Genomic DNA, 23,171 nt, shown 5'->3' on the forward strand with positions numbered 1-23,171 from the left:
AAACCATCAGATTATCTCAGCTCAGAAGGTCTGTGGTGCATTTCTTTAGGGACTTCATTAGTGGAAGATATCCTGACTCAGGATACAGGCAACTTTTGATGCATCATTCATACATACAATATTCGACTCTACATCACAGGGTTGGGGGGGGGGGATATTTTGTGTAGCAATTTATGATAATTACCTAAAAAGCGTTCAAAATTTGAAAGGTATTATTTGCATATGTATAACATTAACTAAAGACTATCAAACAATAAAAACCTTGCTATCAGCTCATGCCCACATGACAAATCAGATTTTTCTCTGTAGATACCTTGACCTGCAAGTTACCAAGGATGTTGCAGAGCAAACAGTCTGATCTGTACATTAATCCAGAGAACATGACTTGGGTGAGTATGGAAAGACAGGCTGCAGTAGTGCACAGGGGGATGAGAGAAGAGAGTGGGATGTTTCAAAGGAAGGAGGAACTGGTCAGATTTGGGATAACTGAGGAGCTGGCTGAGCTGTTCAGAGGATGGTGCTTCTCCCCTATGCCTTTGCCTTTTCAAAGGACTGCAACAGCTCAGAGTCAAATCAGATAAAGTCCTTGTGTTAGCCTGCTCATCCCGGGGGAAACTGCTCATATCTAGCCATAAAGAAAAAATTCAATGAGTAAATGATGAAATGGGAATTTTACCTTTTCTAGAAGACGGTATTTAGCCCTAAGACAGGCAGAGATTATCCATTCTCTATGCTTCTTATTCATATGTTGAGGAGCTGACAGCTCTTCTAAAAGCAGACTGAGGGTTTTTAGACAGTCTGAGGTTTAAAATTAGGCACTGGAACTAATAGGTTGTTATTGTCTCATAATTATATTTGACATGATGCTCTTAACTCTTTTCTGAAACATCATTCTGCATCCCATGGAGTCAGGATGCCATAACTTTGTCTGCAGCACCAGACGTCACCCATGCCATGACAGGGGGGTGTCACAGCTGCTGCTCTTCCCAGCTCCCTCTGGACGATGTGCAGTGACCCCAGCTCAACAGAAACAACCCACCTGGGTGAGGTTATGTCTTTAGCTGCAAGCTTAAGTAAAGGGATGCTGCTGAGGAATGCTGCTTGGAGCCCTAGCTGATAGGCACGATTCCTGTCTTGCTTCTTCCTTGCACTGGGAGCAGGGGAAGCAATTTCTTGTTGGCCCATTCTAGAAGCTCCTTACACCACCTCCAGCAGCAGTTCAGGTGTCCTGGCTGGTGCAGCACGCCACCAGAGCCGAGCCGAGCCAAGGAAGGGCTTGCTTTCCCCTGCTGCCCTCCCGGCAGTGTGGGAAGCTGTACAGACCATTTCTTCTTCCCTTGTCATGGCTCGGGGATCTAAGCAAGCACATTTCCATTGCAGAAGTCAGGCAGGCACCAGCCTTCTGTCAGCAGAAGGAAAAATAAAGGGTTGCAACTCAAGTCCCTTTAGTTACATGAGGTATTCAGGAGGTTCAGGTTTTAGGGGTTTTTGCCCAAGCTGCTGCAGCTGTGACCTTCAAGGTATTGCCTTGACAAGTTGTGCTTTTCAATAAAGCACAGTCTGGTGAAGGGAGTTAATTTACACAGGTTTTCATTCTTTGAGCTCTGTCATCAGTGCATCAGCCTCACTTATTGAATTCCCCTGTCGATAGAGCAACCAACTGCAGTACATTCACATCCAAGTGCCCAAATGAAGCACCTGTTCTCAGCTACTTGAGAATTAATTTCTCTTTTCCACTTAGTTCCCTTTCTTTCTCTGTTTTTGGCTTCTGGTCTTCCTGGCACAGATACAAATACTAGGAGCTCCAGATAGGGATGCAGCCACTTTAAATAACCCTTTTATTTGCTTAGCGGCTTTTCTTTATTTGCCTTGCTCTGCTCTTTCAGCTGCCTCTCTCTTATTGGAAACCAAGTTCAAACCAATCTGTGCAACCTAATGCAAGTCAACGTGATCTTTTTTGGTAGAGCTGTATAAAACCAATGAATGAAAAAGGAAACCAACCACATTTCAGGCAGGTATTGTCCAGGCAAAGCACTTGAGAATATGAGTATCTTAAAGAACCAAGCAGAGGTCTCAAAGCCACCCCTTCCCCTGGGCCATGTAGTCCCATGGGTCCTTAGTTACCTCCCAGATGAAGAGCGAAGGACTCCCCACAGCTTTTTGCAGCACCAAATGCACAGGTTGCAGTTTGACACAGAAACCATTATTTTGTTTCTCCAGCAGTTGTGCTGGGATAGAGGAATGAATGAGATCTTTTTGAGTGTCTAGGGATGGTTGTTATGGGTTAATTAATGTTTCAGCAGTGGTGATATATAAGGGGGAGTTATGCATGTTTAAGGTGATTCATGCCGCCTCACTGAATTTAAGTCTAATGGGAAACTTATTTCACTGTATTTATGGGTAACGTCCATCCATATCCTAGATCTCTCTCCAGGGAGCCTTCTCTCCACGGCCATCCAACTCCTCTGAAGAAATATGGACTCCTCTGAACCCATCTTGGCTGTAAATCTGCAATTAAGAGAACGGTCCATTTACTTCTCTGCGATGCCAAGGCGTTGCTGACTCGTGGCTCCATCAGGCTGGCTCCTCCAGCCAACAAGCCCTTTCCCCACCTGCCCTGCTGCAGCCCCCCAGCCTTCTACCCCCACCCAGAGCAGAAAGATGCTTTCACAGGGGAGCTGCGTTACCCCAGGTCGACTTTTACTTTTCTCCCACTTCTCAGAGATGCATCGATGGGACAGATCTAAGCCTGGGTTTTGGCCAAATGAACTGCTCCCCCTCCCAGCACAGCCCGTGCTGCCCTCCCTGCCCCCATCACTGTTTTCCTTTTTCCTCCCCTGAGGTTTGATTCTCTCGTGCCCTCAAGGCAGAGCTATTTTTGCATTGGACCTTCAGGGCTAGCTTTTTTTACGTGACATTATGTGATTAATTTCCCGCTGAGATGGCAGGAATAGAACAGTGACATGACAATCTGTTTAAATTCCCTTTTCTATCTTCTTTTCCCCTCTTTCTTTTATTGTTTCCTGGCTTATGCTAAGCCTCAAGGAACTGCTGTCTAGTAACCCTCCACCATCTGCTGTGCTGCTAGCAGAGAGGAGCTATGGCCAGAGCCGTTATTTCTTCCTTCTTTTTGCCTTTCCCCTCTGCCAGGATTTTGCATGGTCACAGCTCCCTTTGGGCGTATTCTGCCTGCACCAATTCAAGGGCCACAAAGGCCTGGGTTGCTAAATTAAAGTGCAGAAATACTATCATCAAACTATTCAGAACCCAGCATTATCCTGGTGTATAGAGAAATACAGGAGTGCATGCAAGTAGCACTCTGTACACCTAACTCCTCCTGCAGCCACGTACAAGAGCAAGTAAACATCTGAGCACGTGTGTCTGGAGGCGGAGAGAGGCAGAAGGAAGGGAAAGAAGAAATACAAACTGCCCAATCCCTTGCACAGTTCCTGGAGCAACCCTGAACCGGAGCCCTGATAACCAGCGTATCTGGATCCAGAATCAATACAGAACTTGCCCGCACAGAGACAGGAGGTAAGTGCCACTAGTTCAGAGATCTCCTTGTCTGAAATTAAGCCTTCAAGAACAGAAGCTCAGAGAAAACTCAATTGTCTGTGTATCTGAACACTTCCACAAAGGGTTTTCATTGCATTAAGGAACACCTTCAGTACTCATTTTTCCCATTAGGCAAGTACTGGTGGCTGCAGTAACAGTCTGGAGGCATCAGTGATGCTTTCAAAATGTGCTGGAGACTGCGCATGTGAACATGTCTGTCTTTTATGTAGCACAATAGGTTCCTGACCTATTTGGATGCTAAGCATGATTATATAAATATTAAACAACTGTGAAACTGCTACATCAGTTCAGTGTCTTGATGGAAACCTTTGACTGAGGCTTTTTCAAACCAGAAAGATTTAGACTGTTTTCCCTTGGGACAGGTTTACCTAAGTGTATTGCCACGTTTACCCCATTAGAGCTCTTTGCTGAGTCGAGCTGGAATACACATTGAACAAAAGAAAGTTCAAAGATGTCTTAAGGCAACAAAGAGAAATCTTAGTGCAATTACATCTCTGTTACTGCTCAGCCGGAGCTGCAGGAGGTGGCTGGGGCTTGATTGCAGCATCCCAGCATCACCCACAGGTTAGTGACCACCAGGCACGAGCAGGACTATAATCTGGCAGCCAAAGGCAAGTGGTTTTAGCAACAAGCTACGTCTGCCCTCCCTCCGTGTCAACAGGGGACTACAGCAGTGCAGACAGCTGGGAAAAGAGAAGGAAAAACAGCAAAGGAAGTCAACCAAATACACATATGGAGAGAGGAGGGAGGGTGACTGTACCCAACATCAGTGTGACTGCATGGGGCTTGGACCATAAAGGTGGGGTTTAGTGAATGAAAAGGGCTGAACTTGGGGATGTGGATGAGGGCTTGCCACAGTATTTAAGCATTATTTGTCGCTACCGACTGTCTCAGTCCCTTGGCTCGCATCCTAACCTGAGACTCCGTGTCTAAAACCAATACCCAGAATCACCCATAGTTTGAAAACCCCACAGCTCACTGATTGTAACAACTGGTGCTTCCCTCCTCCTTTTAATCCTGTGTTGGCGCAGTACAATTTATTAGGGTGCTGGAGAATGGGAGGAGGAGAGAGGAGGAGCGGTGCAGGAGGGCTTGTTTGCCTATGCCACCAGCTGTCACAGTGTGCACCCCTGCATCACGCAAGACAGTTCCCTGGCTGCAAAACCTCCCCTCACCCTTCCCCATCTGCTCTGGATGAAGCCCTGGGCCCGTTCTCCAGCACAGATTTGTGACTGGACCCGGAGGACATGGAGACACGGTGCCTCTGTGGGCACAGGGCTTTTGTCTTTCATCCTAATGCTTTGAAGACATACTGCTATTTAATCCTCTCGGGCCAGCCACTGCACATTGATCTCTGCATACAGTCTTTTCATAGGAATTACTTTGGGACACTATTTACAGCAAAAAGTTCTTTCAATGGCAGCAGCAAGAACCATGATTTTCAATAGCAATGAGCCAAACATTTTGAATCTCACACCAGGGCAAGGCATGTTGATGAATTTTCCAAGGCTGTGTGCACAATTAAACAGAACAATGACATTACCAGATCTTCTACCAGATTTTTCTGAATGAAAGACCTTAGGGTCTTTGTTAAAAGATTCTTGTGAACTGAATTTTATGGAATATATCATCTTTCACAGATGTCTCCTATGTTCCGAATCCAAGACACACACCAGATCTTGGATCAAGCTGAGATAATACAAACCATAATAAAAGACAATTTGTATCCCAGAGAATCTAAATAAGTTTCCTGGGGTGGCAGAAGTGAGATCTCCCTTCCACAGCAATTCAGAGAGATTAAATGTCTTGCCCAAGGTCACATAGGAAGCCAAAGCCAAGATTTCAGTCCAGTTTTCCAGCAAATGCCTTAGCCCTTAAGTCTACCCTTTCCTCCTCAGCAGAGTGAGAAAAATTATTACAGAAATCTCAAGTTCAAACTACTTGCTACTTGGAGAGCAGCCCATGTCCTGGCTGCTTTATCAGTTTATGTGGAAAGACTCCAAGACATTACTTATATTGACTCAATATTAAATGGCAATAACCACCACGACAGATTTACTGTCTGGCGATGTCTTCCTGTCTGCTATAGTAACAGTAATGATGAATTTTTTCTTCATTAAAAGATGTAGGTATTTAATCCCTCTAGCAACATTTTGAATTTTCCTGTTCTTGGGAAGATCAAATCCTTATCCACAGTGTTTTATCAAAGAAAGATCACACCGGGTGCTACTCCACTGTGTGAGGCAGGTTTTGCCTGGGAGTGATGCTGTGTTTGAAGGCACCATTTGACTTTCATGCTGTCAGTGCCACGTGGCAGCAACCCATGGGCAGACCGGGGATGCTCTGGGAGGATGCAGTCAGCAAACATCTGCTGTTTTCTGGGGAAGGTTCAGCTCTGACGCTGAAAGAAGCATCTGACAGTCATGGTTAGAGGCAACAAGTGGCTCTGGCATCTCTGCTCTGGCTGAAAACAAGTGGGACATGTAACTAGAAAAAGTCTTAATTATGGACCTACAATAAAGTAACCCATTCTCTTTCTGCTGCCTTAGGGGAGGATCCAAAATGGAGAAAATTTTAGGAACCTGGGTTCAGGCATCCCTTTATTACACCAAGACAGGGCTTTAAAGGTGTTACCTGTCAGAAACCTGCCTTAGCTAGTGCTCAGGGCTGAAGGAGCACTTCCCCATCCCAGCCTTCAGAGGCAGGGTGTTATGTGCCCGATGCTGCCTGGGGCTGTCATTAAGCAGACAGGTGGGCCTTATTTCCACAGAAATCCTGCACCTACTGAAGCTGGGCTCTTTGATACCAGTTTAACCGGGGCCAGGCTTTCAAACCATGTTTACTCATTAATTTCTCCCACCTTTGCTTGTCCAAGTACAGCGTAGGTGACCAAAGTGATGAGACTGGTTTAGTTTCTCTGGTTTCTGAGCTGCAATTTGCTTTTGTCTACTGTCACCAAACCACACACGCATTCATCCAGCCTGCCGCAAACAACAAAAACAGGCTAAATAGCCTTGGTGCACCACTGAAAATAGCAGGAGGCAACAAAGAAATAGCATTAAGGAAGGCCATACATGCAGCACTTGCTCCTTGTTTGTGCTGGCTCCATGTGTGCAGACGCTGGTGTGAAGACCTGTTCACAGCTGAGCCATGTGCTGGAGGAAGGGGGTGGGAAATGTGAGATGAATGATTTTTCTGACACCTCCTGCACTTGGATGGGCTGTGCAAATCTCACTTTGCTCGTCACTGCTGTTGCTCTCTCATTAGGAGCAATCACCCCAGGGGAGCATGGTGGCCTCTGCTCTGCATCACCAGGCTGTCCTTTAGCTGGGCTGCTCCTCTCCCACTCACATCCCTTTAAATCTACATATATTTATTTAATTTTTTTTTCCACACACATCAAAGGAGTAAAAGGAGAGAAATGTCAACAATTAATCTCCAGATTGGTGCTGAAGATCTGCTTTCCCATGCTAAATGTCAGAATCCATGTCCACCCCTTCAAGAGATAAATAAGGCTAATGAGCCTGTGGTGCAGGAGACATGGTTCTGCACTTGACCCTGGAGGGACAGAGGAACAGGCAATAGAGGAAATATAACTAAACACTTATTTGCAGAGCATCTCTGTTCCCTGCCCACTCTTTGATGATGGGGTGTCTTGTTATACTGTGCTAAGCAAGCACAGAACCGGTTCAGGATGGTGCTTCAGTGCATGCTTAATTTTAAGCTTTTGCCTCTGTTTTTGCAGGAGTTCAAACACATGCAGAAATGCTGTCCTGAAGAACGCTGCGTTGCTGGGCGGGCAGTGGAAAGACAGAAGCAGCTATGTTACATGACACAGAACCTCATTAAAGAGTATCTTCATCCAGGCTTTTCCTTCATTGTGATTTCGATTACCCCATTTAGTACCATCAAAACTAACGGGTATTGCAGGTCATTAACACCTGCAGGCTTTCATGGAGAGAGGCTTTCCAAGTGAACAGGAGGGACGCACGGGCTCAGACAGCGATCCCAACCCAGACACACAGAGGACACACTCCTGACGAGACCCTCCAGCCTTGGTCATGACCATAGGATATTTTTTGCCTCCATAGGATCACAAGGAATCTTTCCCTCCTGTCACACACACCTGGCTATGTGCATGAAGCACTCCTGTTTCCCACTCAGGCAGCAACTCACCACAAAGCCCTCTACATACAAACACTATGAAAAATAGTAACTCTGGGTGAGGGGCCGTGCGCTGTGCATCACGCTGCAAGAATAACCCCGAGCAAAAGCCCAACATACGACTCCATAGTGGCAGCAGCAAGATGGGTACCATCACAAGCCTGGGCATGGGAAAGTGGAGTAAATATTTATATAGTTTTTTGAAAAGGTAAGGTAGGACCGTCTGAATTACTCATTCTAATTAAATTCTTTGCAAATGTTTCCCCTTTCCTCTCATCTTAATTCATTTGTGAGTGAATTTGAATTTCATTTGATGCATTTCTTATAATTGACCAGATGCTGCTTGGGCACACAGTTTCCAAACAGCCCAGGCTGTCTCACAGGCAGTGCTGTCCGACTCTTCCCCCCGCCCTCGCTGTTCTTGATTATTATTCCAGCTATATGGCTGGCCATATGTATTCTTTCTGCTTCCTAATTACTCTGAAATTTTTCCAGGGGGAAACTGAACAAGCATACTCCTGTTTGATGGGTTTTTTTGGTAAGAGATCTGAGAATTATTCTGAATAGGAACAAAAATCCATTCACCCAAGGAGCTGTGAGTAATGAACAGCAATGGGTCAAAAAACAGACTGGACTGTTTTATTGGGCAGAGCAATTCATCTCTCCCCCTCTCTCGTGTCTGCTCTCCTTGTCCTCCACCCTTGATTTTCACATGTTCAGCCTTGTAAAAGTGAGACCATCACCAAGCTAAGGAAAGTGGAAGATCACGAGGTTTCCATGTAATTTTGGATTTGCACTGAAGTTTGTCAGTGTTGTTGGTGAGAAACGTGCAGCACCAGCCGCAAAGCAAGGTCAGGGAAGGCGAGTCGTTGCTTGCATAAGCTGCAGTGTCCTTGTTGCAAAGTTTAACCTTCTTAATAAGCACCGGCAGCTGGATTTAACTAATGCTAAGTGATGCTGGCTGGATTTCACCTGGGGTCCCTGCTGTAGATATTCTGAAGCTTTGATGAGAATATTGCTATTAATCTACAATGAGGGCAGGATTTTGCTTGATGTTAATGATGCCAACGTTGCAAGCACTTGCTTGGGACTAGAGAACTTTTAACTGCTGACTGCGTCTATTCTTAGTTTCCTTTTCCAGCAGCAGGAAATAATGATCCATCAACTCCAGTGGAGCACTGCTGATTTACACCTGCTGAGCATCCAGCCTAAGGTGTTTCATTGATTCCACTGTTGAAAAAATAACAAAAAAATTTTAAAAAATTAAGTGGATAATTCTGGTTATGAAAATACGTTCTTTCTGATGGAGCATCTGGGTAGCCCATTTAGAAGAGTTTCTCCTCTCTTGCATAGTACCAAGTACTGGCATTATTTTGTATCATGTGATGATTTTTAAAAATGTATTCAGCTTTTGCCTTCTATTATCTCGGATCATTAGCCAGCATCCTGTTATGCAATGTGATCAGCGAAGCTTGGTGCAGTATCTCACAATGTGATATCATTTCTCAAACAGAGGATGCAGTGGGGGAGAAATTAATTTCTCAAAGCTGTAGCATCATTACTGACATAGTAAAATCAGATGGCTTCCCTAGTTGTTTTAAAGGGTTTTAATGCTCGGGCTGAACACTGAGCTGAGAACATTGGAGAGTTATTTAATGTACCTATTTCCAGGACAAGAGGGCTTTTTTCTTTTAGGATGTGATTACATCAGGGAATGAAATCTTCCTGTGCTCTCCTGGGTTCCCTTTTGTTTGGAGCTGTGAGAGCAAACTCCAGCTTGTGGGCATAGCCCAGAGGCAAGGGAGATGAAGGCACAGGGAAGAGCAGATCTTCATTCTCAGGCTCTCTGATATTCTCCTGCAAAGCAATAGTGTAATGAAAGCCTCCAAGGCAGCTCCACTGTCCCTGGACAGAGTGCAAGCTGGGGATCTGACTAGCCATAGACTGCAACACGGTCCCAGAGCATCCCTTGCCACAGCACAGGTGAGAGATGTGGGGTGCAGCACCCCAGCCTGCCCATTCTGCAGGGCACAAGCTGCAGGTAGAGATGGTTTAATAGGTTTTTGGCCCAGAGGAGATTGAAAACGGTTGTTTGAATTTCTCCTGAATGGACACACTGACTGTCCATGGATAAGCCACTGGAAACAGAAGAAAAATGCTATACTTGTTTGTTCAAATGTCTGGACCCCTTTTGTACATCCGGAGTTTGGAAGTATGAATCACTCATGCAGAGGCATTCATGCAAATAAAGTGCTGTGCACCACTTGGAAAAGTTACGTGTAGAAATATGGTTCAAATGATGCAAATCCAAGGGATGCAATATGGTGTTGAGGACTCATTAAAACTTTCGCTTTGGGAAGTTTCCTTTAAAAATTGGTGTCTGTGCTAGCAACAGGCACACAGTCTGAGCCTGAAAGCAAAATTTGTTTGTTTCTTCCTTGGAAATGGAATAGCCAAAGTTCATTTCAGATACTTCCCTGCAATTTTTCATCCCTAAATTATTATCCATAAATAAATAAAGTAAATAAGATGTTTGTCCTTGCCCACCAAGCCCAAAAGCTGTGAGAGGACATCAACTTTTCTGCTCAAGCTGTGACCTGCTGTGCAAGTCATCAACTGATGGAATTGCCTCTCTGAGGCAGAGGACACCTCCCCATCTGCTTTGCATTTATTAGCCTTGACTTAAAAAAAATCAAACACATGCTTTGCAGCAGTGCAGCTGGAAAAATTATTCTTTGCCAGGAGGCATGTCAAGCAACCTACAGGAACCCAAGTAAGTGACCCAATGCCATAATAGCCTCAAAACCTGAACACGGAATGAATGCACTGAATCAGCTCAGTGGCGATGCTCCTCAACCCTTACATACAAAAGCAGAGTCAAGCAGCTCCCACCAAGGTGACATAGGAACAAAACACCTCATTCTTCTTCATCCAGCCAGAATCACAACAATCTCCCCTCTCTGCTCTGGGGACATAGGATTTCTGAGGTTTGCTCATGAGCAGAAGATGACGACACTTAAGGCTCCCCATGTCACTGCCGGGCTGAGCCCAGCTGGGTTCCTTTCCTCGGACAGCCTGGGCTCAGACCGCGCAGCAGCCAGCAAAGTTACCCAGCGGGTAGCAAAGCCCCACTGCTGGCCACGGCTCCAGCATGAGCATCCTCCAGCAGCCCAAAGCAGCTGCCCTGCAACCACCCCACCCACAAACTGTTAGTTTTGCAGTGTCCTTGAAACTTTCTCCAAAGGGCTCTGGAAACTCTTTCCTTCCCTTATTTGTTCTCTGCTCTTTTAGGAATATAGCATTTGTGAGCGTGTGCTTGCATCGGGCAGCCCTGCACGCTCTGAACAGTGGCTTCTGCAAAGAATTTTGCCTTTCTAATGCACTTCTTAGGAATGCAAATTTTTGCAAATGAGAAGTGTTCTCTAACATTACGGATACAGCTTATGTTTTTGTGGAGATCAGAGAATCTGGCAATGTTACACAGTGATGACATTATTCCAACTCTGAAAATGCAAAAAAAAAATCATTGAAAAGCTGTCGGTCGTGTATATAGTTTTTTTTTTTTTTTGTGGACTGCTGCTCCTATCAGCTGCCTGTGACTACCAGTTGGTGAGAGGAAGGGCACAGATTACAGGTACACATTCCAAATGTTTGTCTTTTCCATGCATTTTTCAGAGGGAAGCAGCACGTTTCAAAGGGAAGCAGGAGATTTCTCTCTTTTTTTTCCACAACATTCAAGGCCAGCTAGACCTTCAATTGCTTTAGGAAGAATTTCTAATGAAAGCAGCAAAACCCAAATTGCAGATATGCCAGACTTTTTGCTTTTCTTCCTCTCTCTCTGCTAATAATGGGCAAACTTTACAAATGGTACAGTTAGCAGGTGTCTAAGCAATATGACATTGCGACTTTATTCACCTTGTTGCCCAAAGCTATGCTTGATGGGACACATAACTCAGTGCTAAAGAGAGAGTGATACTGTTTGGGTCTTTGACTCATTTTTCTTAAAAATTGAACTCATTTCTATTGTTCTGTATAAAACCCCTGCAGCAGAGACTGTCAGGGAAGGTAGGTATTCATCCTGCAGCTTTACAATAGAAGGAACCAGGGAAGGAAGGTTAAATGATGTGCCCAAGGCCACACAGCACAGGAGTGTCAAAGCGTAGGTGGAAACTAGCAGCCGGTGGTCCCCCCGCTTTGCTTAACCAACACACTGTTGCCCAGCCGAAAGAGGCATTTCTCCCCCAAGCCAGGAAGGCTGGCATTGCATTGTGTGCAGCCTCTGCCACAAATACTAGTTTAAGGTTCAGTTACCGGTTTACAAAGAGAAACACTAATGGGAATGTTTGCAAGTGATTTCCTGAAGCAAGCATGTAAAGCAACGAAGATTTTACACTGGCATATTTCATGTCTGCATGAAGGACCTGGGGAGTGGCCTAATGAAGGGTGGCCATTCATTTCCATTCCTTTTACTTATTTTTGCCTGTTTACACATAAATCTGTTCTTTGACATAAAAAAAAAAAAAAAAATTACAATGGCAGCCTTAGATATGAGAGATTGATGAGCTGATGGGGAGGCAGCTGAACATGCACTCCTTCGTTACCAAGGCGTAACTCACTGAGGAACTTGCATCTCTTCTGCATCTCAACAAGAGGGTTTGCAGTTTGTTACAGATTTTGGAGTACAACGTTGTTTCTTGTCTGCACACGCATCAAGCCTATGAATACCCTGTACATAGTTCAGGCTGGTTTTGCAGTAGTCAGGAGGACTTTTGGTAAGAATGGGGATACTGGCTTAGAGGTGAGATGCACAGGTATGAGGACACGTTGTTGTCATCGCATTAGAAAGGAGGCTTTTCATATTCCCCTGCTGGGAAACCTCCAGTGGCTTAATTTACCCAAAAGCATCAACACTTCTTCTGCAGGCATTGCAATGCGCATCATGAGTGCCTAATGATCGGGGGTATGAATGATGAAACCTGTCTTGGAAGCACACAGGAGGATTCAGAGGAGTTCTCCATCCCTGAGTGCCCCTTAGTCACGTCTGCTGTCATGGCACAGGGATAACTCTTGTCACTAAAACTAGCTTGGCCGATAGAAAGTTTTTAGAATCTGTTTCAGTCAGGTAGAGGTTAGTAGATGAAATTCTGCTGATGTCATCAGCAGAAGTACCACTGATTTCAGGGGTGTTAGACTTCTTGTTCAGGTCCTGAACCGAAGTCCAACAAAATCCATTAAAGATCTTTCACTGTTTTTGATGCTGTGTTCCACTTCGTTTATATCAAAACTTCACAAACAAAACGCTTGTCAAGTCCCTGAAATTCATGACAAAATTCCTATGACTTGAAGCAATCTAGACTTTTGCACCAGCCATACCTAATGCTACTCTTTTCTTTCCCATGGCTTGCTTCTCTTCCTAGGGAGCTTGTGAACAACGTTGCTTTAGGAAAGAAATAGTGAAAGGAAAGTTTGCCACGAGCCTTATTTCTGTGCTCAGCATTCACAGATGGTCAAAGAAATAACCTCTGCCAGAAGGATGCACTAGAACAGCTTTAAAAACCAGATCCTGTATATCCAATCTTCCGAGTTCATGAGCTTATTAAGTTTTTAAAACCAATTCTGTAATTCCCTTTAATTCCAGTAACCTTTGCATGGTCTGTTGACACTTCTATTGAAACTGCCAGATGCTGTTAACTGGAATTGCCAGTCAGTTTTACATGTGCAGGTGCTGCTGTTGTGAGTAGCTTTGTTCAATTAATTCAGCTGTCACGGAGACTTTGGGAGCCTGTTGTGGATCAGATTGTATCAGTCTATTTTAGAGTTGATCGAGAATCCTCCCCAGCCAAAGGTAATCCCTAGGTGGGTCACTTAAGCACTTAATTGCAGCCCACTTCCAAGCACAGGGACTGCTCCCTTCCTTCCCCAGGCACCGTGGCCAAGACAACTGGTTTGAGGGAAAGAAAGTAGCCGCTCCAAAGGCTGGAGAAATAATTTGCTTTCCTAATCAGAGGCTGCGATAATACTGCCCGAGGGCAGTAGAGCTCTGCCTTACTCACAGGGTTACTTGAAGTTTACAACGCAGCATCATTAAGCACTTTGGCCCGGATTCATCTCACCTAACCTCTGCAGAACGCCACTCAAAGGCAGGCAACCAGGCGTGCAAAGATGCCGCTGGATACACCTTCCCAGGGAGCCAGACTACAACAGCTCAACATCCACCCTGTGCCAAGTACCCAAAACCTTTCTGCAGTAAGTCTTCAGAGCTGGTTTGACACTCCTGAAGTTTCTGCCACTTTGTGCCACTCTGCTTTGGAAACAGATTGCCAGCCCAGTCCCTCTGTTTAGCTCTGCCAGACCTTCCCGGTCCAATGCCTGCATCCAATTAATGTGCTGCTCCACAGTAGTTTTAAATCGAGATTATTGACCAAATGCTTTTTCACCCTGATAAGTTACCAGATTGATACATGAGGGAAACTAATATCAATAACCACTAAAGCTCAGCACGGCGCTTCCCACCACGGACGTTACTGGATAAATGCTAAGTTATTATCATCATCACTATCTCTTGAGTTAAGCCATGCTCCACATTTCAGAGCCTTGGATAACTAGGTGGGAAGATAAAAATATGTAATAGAAAAGAAAGACCGTGGGTCTTAAGTGAACATCTAGCTGCAATGGGCAAGGTGGCTCCCAAGACTCAGTTGCTGACCTTGAATTATTCTTTGTCGCTCAGTGGCAGTGACTCACCCTCCCCGTGGGCAGATGTGCAGCGCCTTCCAAACATCATCTGCTCCTTGCAGCTCCCTGCAGTCCCTCAGGGGTCAGGTTGCCACTGAAACCCCCAGATGCAATGGCACCGACAGTCACCAAAGCTGAAAGCACGGACCGCTCCCCACCTTAAGCTCCTTGCCTCAGACAACTTTATTAATCTCCTGTCATTAACTGCAAGGCAATTTATTCTGCTGTAATACACTTATCCAATATCATCAGCACTCCAGACCCGAAATGTCCAGAGCCAAGAAGAGACAGGGGTCTTACAGTTATTGTGAGAGTGCAATTCTAAAGTGGATTAATATGTTATCCTTTCCACTGCTGGCCCATTTTTAAAACATGGGTCACCTGGGACTTAGCTCTCAGGGCACTGCTATTTTTCCTCTGCAATGCAATGCAGATGAGAAATACAACAGCCTGGGGGAACAAGTCATGTAGTGGGGCAGACAAGAAGGGGACCCTGTAAGATTATGGGCTCCTTATGTATTTGAGGAATTGGGGAGCACCCTCACTTTATCTTAGCAACCTGTGCTGAGGCCTGGGATCCAAGTTTGTTCTTGGTATCAGCCTACCCTACAGACCTTGGATTAAACACTTTCCTGTACCTCCAGTTCTTCCATTTGAGGATGATGGTGGGGATGATACAGATCTCCCTCAATAAGTCCCCTGTATATGTCAAGAATTTTTATATCCTTTTGGATTTTGACCTGGCTGTGAACCAGATTTCATGGCTCCCAGACCAACTCCTGCCAGGTGAGGATCCAGTCCTGCTGCTGCCTCCAGCAGGCAGCTTCCCCCAGTCCCACCCTGCGGGGTGATGCTGAGCAGAGTGACAGGCAGGTGGGTGGCGGTACCCCTGTGCTGCAGTCAGGGGTGTTCTGTGTATCTCTCTCCTCCTCTTAATAATTACAGAATATTGTGAAACACAGTAAGATGTCTCATCTAATGTCTGTACTCCATAAAAGCGTGTTTAGACAGGCGCTTGATAGAAGAGAGGCGAGTACTTCTACCTTGCAACTTGAGGTTTAACCGCATAACTTAAACAATGACACTTATTCCTCAGTGAAGCATCAGAAAACCATGAGCAATGGAGCTCTGACATAACATTTAGTCAGGCATAGCATGAGTTAGGCAGCAAACCAGCAGAATCAGCGTATTTTCTTTTGTTTCTCTTACAAACTCTCATGTCAACAGTCTCAGCAGTTGTTCTTTGGAGGGCGTTTATACTGTTGCACATTGCATTACACTGCTATTTATTCTTCCCTGGCTTTGTGAGAGGAAAACAGAACAGCAGACAAAGGCATGTGGAATTAACACATCCAAGAGAGCAATTCAGGGAGTGAATATTAAAGCAGAAGAGGTATGCAACACATCATCACCCTGAAGCTGTAGGTTTTTCCACTGAGGTAAAAGTGCTGCTGCCTGCGCGGAATTCATGCACTGGCATTAACATGATGCTGGTGGCATGTTAATTTGATGAATGCTCAAGCAAAACTGGTGGTCTCCCTGGCTGTCTTAATTGCACAGCATAGAACAGAATCAAGACTGGCTTTATGAACACAGATCGTTGGCTGTGTTGGCACAGACCTACCATTGCAACCACACTGAAAGGTTTCAGCTTGCACCGCCATCACATACCCTGTCTGGTACAGCTTCCACCCACCTGGTTAATAAAGTTTGTTTATACACGTTTGGCCTCCAGGACTGGCTTTCACATGAGCACAGCAAAGCTTGGAGGCTCCCTTTCCAGGGATTTTTGTTCTGGGGTTTTGTCACATCCACACCATACAAACCACACTGTTTTTGTCAGCTGCTGGCCCAGTATTCCCAGCTGGACCAGTACTGGCCAGCTTGGGATGCTCCTGTTTGGCTGACGGAGTAGGTGATTTCTTTCCAGCTCCCAACAAAGCTTCGGTGGCTGCCACTACACAGCCAAGCACTGCACCGCTACTCCTGGTCACAAAAGCATGAGAAGAACCTTGCTGGAGCCCAGCTCCCACGCCAGCTCCTCCCTTGTGCTGTGGGATATAGTGAAAAACAGTTCTGAGTGCACTTCAGCCTCTAGATCTCTCAGTTGTATTCCCCGATACCCTCTCCTGTCCGAATGGGGAGACTCAGTCTTTTCTCATAAAGTGGCAGTTAATTCCCCTCAATTATTTTGGACTACCTGTTTTTCCCTGCTGATGGACTCCTTGGACACAGATTCACAATCGAGCCCAGTGGCCAGAAAACTACTGTTATTTCAGTCCCAAATCGGTGTCGCTGGCAGGCTAACACCTAACTAGATGTGATATATTCATGACCTACAGCAATGAGAAGATCTGCATGAGTAGTTTGTCAGTTTAAAGGAAAATTTGCAAAACACTATAAGATTTTCCAACACACTACTGTCTTTGGAGCACTCCTTCTCCTCAGACCTATGAGTAACACAGATTTACCCAGAAAGGGCCATTCTCCAGGTGAAATAAGATCCCGATGCAAAGCAGTTGGTTCCAAATCAACAGAGACAAGAGAGCCCTTGGTGAACAGCTGGGACCATGGCAAAATAATGCAAAAAAACCACCCAGTTACCTCACCCAGTGTTCATAGCAACTCCTCTCTTCAAGAAGATGGATGGTCTTGGAGGTCACATAAGCCTTATCTACCACGGTAACAGCTATGGCCAAAAACAAGTGCTGATTGCTAATTGAATTTCCACAGGCCCCTTTTTGTGCCAACTCACCACCTCATACATTCACGGGTAGGAGTGCTCAGTCAGTACAGAATCTGGGCCATCTATACTGTGGGGTGCATCATTATCCTGCCACCCACGCCTCGGATACTAGATTATGGAGGGAAATAACCACCTCCCCCCTGTTCAGGTAACTCCCCCCCTGCAAGAAGCAGAGGTTTTGCTCCTTCCCCCATGGGCAGCAGATGGACCAGCTCCCCTGGAGAGCTGGAGGGCATGTGCTGGGCCAGCTGCAGGCTCTGCACTCCCAGAACAGCGAGACAGGCAGACACACTAAATAAACATCTCTGGTTACTCCTGATACAGCCCAACGGGTTCCCCCTCTCCAGTTGTCCAGCCAGGAGCCATTTCTCCATGGTAATGTCAGAAAGTTGTTTTATAGCATCAACACCATCATCAGTCTCAGAGTTCTTGGCCAGGCAAAGCACATGAACTGCTCATGCAAAGTACAAAATGGGGCAGCTGCAGCCAGCAAGGTGCAAGCAGACCAAGGGGATGTGTGTAGAACTACTAACCAAAGCAGGGGTCTAAAAATGCAACGAGAAGCAAGAGGTAAATTCAGCAAATAATCAAATCACTGCCAACACTGTTTCCTAAAGATGGCTTTAGGCACCCCAGAAAGTTAAAACAACATCAGAAAAAGATATGCATGAACACAAAGATCTGAATCTCTGTCCCCTTTGAGTGCCCTATTGCCAGGTTTAGGACTGACAGTAAATACACTCAGAAAGCACAGCTGATCCAGATGTAATGCCACAGCTGCCGAGTTGTACAGGCTGGGAAAGCATATTCTGTCTTGTTCTGTTCAGCTCACGTTTCCTGGCACAGGTAATCCATATCCTGACTCTGTACCCTAGAGCAGAAGCATGAGCAGCAGAAGTGAAATATTTTATTTATTATTTGTTTAGAAGGAAAATTTTCTTGCCTACTTCATGGAAACAAAAAGCTGGAAAGAACCTTAGCATCTCGGCAACTTACTTTCTCTAGTCCCTTCCCCTGTGAAAGCTCAGCCATGGCTATGTCACTCTTGATAAATATTTATCCAGCCTCTGCTTGAAGACCTCCAGCTGTGGAATCCCTACAACCTCCCCAGGAAACCCTCATCCTTGCTGTTAGAAGGTTTTGCCTCCTATTTAGTCTGAATCTTCCTTGTTGAAGTTTAAGCCATTACTTTATCCTGGAGAGAAGAAAAGATTATTCTCTTCCTCTTCACAGCAACCTTTATAAGTCTCTTCTGTTAAGCACTAGGTCAGGGAGACACAGCAAAGGCTGAAGCCCTGAAGCTGATTCCGCCCATTTTGGCAGTTCTCATTGAGGGTAATTAAGTGTGAGAAGGTACTTTCTCCCAGCGCAACAGGCATGTTGCTAACATGCAAGTAGGCTTTGTGCCATCGGAACAGATGCATATGCATGTAGGCAAGAAAAGGCCATGTTTGAGCATTAGGCATGAAAATGGAGTTGAAATTTAGACAGAAACAGGCTATTTCTAATACCACAGTTTTACCAGAGGTGAGCAGAAATAATGCATAGGTAGAACCTTATCAAACCATGATAGCTTCTTTTTTTTTTTTCTTCCCCCCCCCCCCCCCCCTACATTTTTCATCCTTTTGAAATCAGAGTTCAGTAAGTTGCTACTAGCACCCAGAAACCAGAGCCAGAGACACAGCATGGAGTGGCACCAATATTCCTGCAGCAGGTCAAAATGCCCATCTCCAGGCCCACCAGGCAGTGACAAAGCCCCCAAAACCTGAGTCACCAGCTGATGGGAACTTCTTCTAGTGCACCAAAGCACACGTGCCTAGAGCCATTTACCCCACATGCTGTAAGCTCACAAGCCACAGCCAGCCTGTAATACACACTGGTGCAACCTTGAGCTCTTCTACCAACATGCGTCACTGCCCACATCGCTGGCTGCCATCCCCAGGAAGATGGCAACGGTCCCCAACTATAATCAGGTCCCTCCATCTTTTCTTGCTCCCAGAAGCAACTGCCCAGTCTAATGCCAAGAGCTGCATGGAGCTAACAAGAACCAAAGAGGCAGCAGGTGGTTCCAGCTGAGTTCATCACATTTTTGCCCAAAATAATCTGCTGGACAGCTGTGAGGAGGAGAATCTGATCTGGCTGTGAACCAGCGTAAGCAGAGGAGATTGGATGTGGAGTCAGGCAGAGAGGCTGTCGTGGATTATTTATGGTTCTTTAGCGGATGGACAACTTTCCTAAGTTAATAACCCTGCAGTCAGTGCTTTTTTTTTTTTTTTTTTTTTTTTGGTACTTCAAGAGCAACAAAGCACATCTGGTCTCACTTCTCAAGCTGGCAAGTATTGGATTGCTAGGGAGATAGTGTCCTTGATGCTAAGAGGACTTTTTATCTTATTTTGCAGTATATACCAACATACTCAAGAGGCAGCACTGGGGAAAGTGAGTCCCGTGCAGTTTGTCTCTGCCAGAGATTGCTATATTATGGCACTTTGAGGACGCTCCTCTCTGCAGGGCTTTGCAAGAAGGAAATTGCCATCTTAGGCTGAGAGCGCTGCAGGTTTGTGTCAGACCAGGACTACAGAGGGCAGAGAGCAACTCCAATTAAAAGGTTTTTACATGCTGTCATGCACACAGCTTTTATGTCATCCCAGCTTTCAGGTCATCCCAGCTTTCAGGGATCACCCACCTTTGGTGTTTTCCTTGCAAGTTTCTTCACAGAGTGGATCTTTAGCCTGAATCATTCCTGAAAATAGTTTTTATTCCTCAACTGCAGGAGGAGATAGAGAAGATTGCAAGTTTTAAAATCACTCCCAAGGGTCACAGCCAAAGTATTAAGGATTCCCAGAGAATGGTTTGTTGGTTGGATGGAGTGCCCAGCAATTATCCCATGTGCTGGATAAGCTGTTCATATCACCTATCATTTCTGTGCATTAAGCTGATCTATGTTGACATAAGTGGGATGTTGAGGGGGTACGTACTGGAACCCCTGATACTTTACACAATGCAGACATGGATAATTGGAAAAGATGTTCCCTTCCACAAAGCACTGCAGGCCACATCATCCTTCTCTTTCTTTTCCTCCTTTATGGGTAAATTAAAAGTGAGTACGCTGCTTGCCTCCCACTGCTCTCCTCACTGTCTCCCTTTCATGCTACTGGCAGCAGAGCTCAATGTTGCCAGATAATCCAATGGGAGATGCGCATTGTGCTTCCGCTGTCAGGCCACATCGTGGCGGTGGCCAGGAGGCAGGTGGTCAGTCAGGGCAAACCTGTCCCGAGACAAAACCCAGACGAAGACCACTAGGAATCACATCTTGTTCCTGAAGGCAGTATCTGGATCCACCTTCCCTTCCTTCCAGCTCCTAAATGCTTCAGCGTTTGCATTTAGATAAAGCAGTTCTCATTGCACACAGCCACTGAAGAAAGCAATCCCCACAATCCCAGGCCAATGGTCAGGGATGCCAGATGAAAACAAGGACTCCAGTGCACTGGACCACCCCCACACACACAAACCTTTATTCCAGTCCTCTGCTCGGTGACCAGAGTAGCCATGCTAATACAGAAGGAAGGAAAAGCAGAAACACACTGCTCAGCACCAAGCTGCCCGTGCCCAGGCACAGGAATAACCAGGGCAGCAGCTGTGTTGTTTGCCACAGGGATTTCCCAGGGATGCTGCGAAGCTGGTACCATTTATGTGCCATAATCTACACCATCCGCCCAGCCTTGGTGCTGCCCGGCTCCGAACGATCTGTGGTCTGGGCTCAAGGGAGCTGCAGCTTTCTTCCAAGATGGTTTTGTGCTGCGTATTTTGACTGGAAGGTATGATTAACTCTGAATGTCAAAACGTACAGAGAGGTTGAGGAATAAGCTCAGGGGAGATGAATATAGTGAGACATGCTATTATTTAAAAATACCCTGGATGAGTTATGCAACCTCTACAGTCCTCATGCACCCCTTTGGTAACGCTTATGCATTTATGGACTTTAGTTTTCAGCTGGAAGTGAGGTGTTTCTGCCTTGAGGAGGAGATAAAGCTTTCTGACACTGAACAGAGACACGTAACCCACTATAAACCCAGTGCTGCATCTTCCCGGCCTTCTTCCACACTTAAGAACTAGAAGGTACCCAGTGAAATTATCAGGCCTCAAGTTTACAGCAAACAGGAATAAATACTTTTCCCCTCCATGCATAATTGAGTGACACTCTGGCCTGGGATTATGGAGACTGAAAGGATAAATAAGTTCATGGATGGGTTAGACAAACTTATGGAAGACAGGACCAAGTAATGGCTATTAAATGGGATGATTGAGATGCAGTTTCTGCTTAGGAAATCACCAGATTCTGATTGCTGTGTACTACAGCAGGAAGGGGAGGAGTAGCTGGTTGCTTAAGGAAGGACTGCTGCAGATGCTCCTCCAGTTCATACTCTTGTTTAAGCATCTGTTAATTGCAGGAGCTAGGGACAGAGGGATGACCAGTTTGATTCAGAACAGCTATATTTAAGTTCCTACCCCAGACTGGTCATCCCCCCCAAGGCACCCGCATCACGATCCCATCCCGACACTGACTCAGCCAAAACGTGCGGCTTGAACCGCAGTGAAGTCACCCAGCATCGATATCAGGGTGTGCATCACTATCAGCGAGAGGCTGTTCAGCGGCAGTGAGCATTAACTTCCCAAGGAAAATAAATTATAGAATTCATTTTGGGGGGTTATAAAACCAGTTCATTCTGCAGATATAAACATTATAAAATAAAACATAAAATAAATCATTAAAAATGGGAACACAGCAGGAGAAGAAAGGAAGCAAGGAGAAAGGAAAGGAGAGGTAATGAATCTGGAAGGACAGATAAGCAGTTGGAAGATGAAAGAGGAAAATAAAATTAGAAAACAGTCTCGCAGTGGAAGGAGAGTGTCACAGAAATACACATTTGAGGGGCAAGTTCATTTGGTGACTAAAGTCAGTGGATTTAATGTTGCCTGTGGATTTTCAGCTTAAACTTTCAAGGAAGTAAACTTCTCAGTGATTACAATGTCATCTAACCTTCCAGAAATATCACCAAGTGGCTAGCATTTATATATATGCACGGAAGTGTGTACATATACACTATACATAATTTTAATTATCTATACACACACGTATATATCATTTTTTAAGACTCCAGAAGAAAAAAAACTTTTTGTGAAAGTATCAATGTTTGCTGTTGTTGAAGAGAGAAAGCTACATACATTTCATCTGCTGTTATTTTCTAGCTGTGCCAGAGGTATGTCGCCAACAAGATGTTACCCAACAAAGCTTGGGAATATGACAACTTTGAGTGAAAGCTTTGTGAAAACAGAGACTGAAAGATTTGTAAATTAATCTGAAATGAGACAAGTATATAAAAAAAAATCCCCATCCAACAGCACAATAAATTTTAAACCTCAATGCGATGTCACCAGGGCTAGCAGTTTCTTGAAAGGTGCAATTGTGTGGGGAATGTGCCACAGCCCCAGTTCCCTGCCAGCAGGGCTGGTGCTCCGGGTGGGGAGAGGAAAGTCCCACACACACACACTCCATAAGTGCATAAGCCATTACTTTATAGCAGCGAGGCTTCTCTGACCTTTAGATACTGCATATCAGAAAACAGCACCTCATTATGCAGGAAGTTGAAGTGGTTTTCTTCCACTGTAAAAAGCAGAATAAAAATAAAATCCCAAAACCAAATAAACAAATGAATCCTGTCCTGTCCTGCAGCCAAGATGTATTCAAGTTCTTTCTTCGGTCTAAAATCCTTCTCTGTGGAGTAATACAGTTCAGTGAATAAAAACATCCCCCTCCTTCCTAATTCACTCCAAAGTAGAGATGATTAAAACCAACCATTTATCACGGTCTCCTCTGCACAGGGCCAACCGCTCTGAGCTGAGAGGAGAAGGTGTAGTATCACTTAGCAAGGAAATTCCAACAAGGACATGG

The 23,171-nt window shown here is 45.3% G+C and overlaps 1 long non-coding RNA gene across 1 annotated transcript; it reads left to right on the plus strand.

Moving 5' to 3' along the window:
- The first annotated feature begins 254 nt into the window (after positions 1–254).
- LOC130153245 (uncharacterized) lies at positions 255–7,941 on the plus strand. The gene is made up of 3 exons (XR_008823285.1): positions 255–389; positions 2,423–3,534; positions 7,322–7,941. It is a non-coding gene; the product is annotated as an uncharacterized LOC130153245 (long non-coding RNA).
- The last annotated feature ends 15,230 nt before the right edge of the window (positions 7,942–23,171 follow it).

This window comes from Falco biarmicus, chromosome 7 (assembly GCF_023638135.1).
Source record: "Falco biarmicus isolate bFalBia1 chromosome 7, bFalBia1.pri, whole genome shotgun sequence".
Taxonomy (NCBI): Eukaryota; Metazoa; Chordata; class Aves; order Falconiformes; family Falconidae; genus Falco; species Falco biarmicus.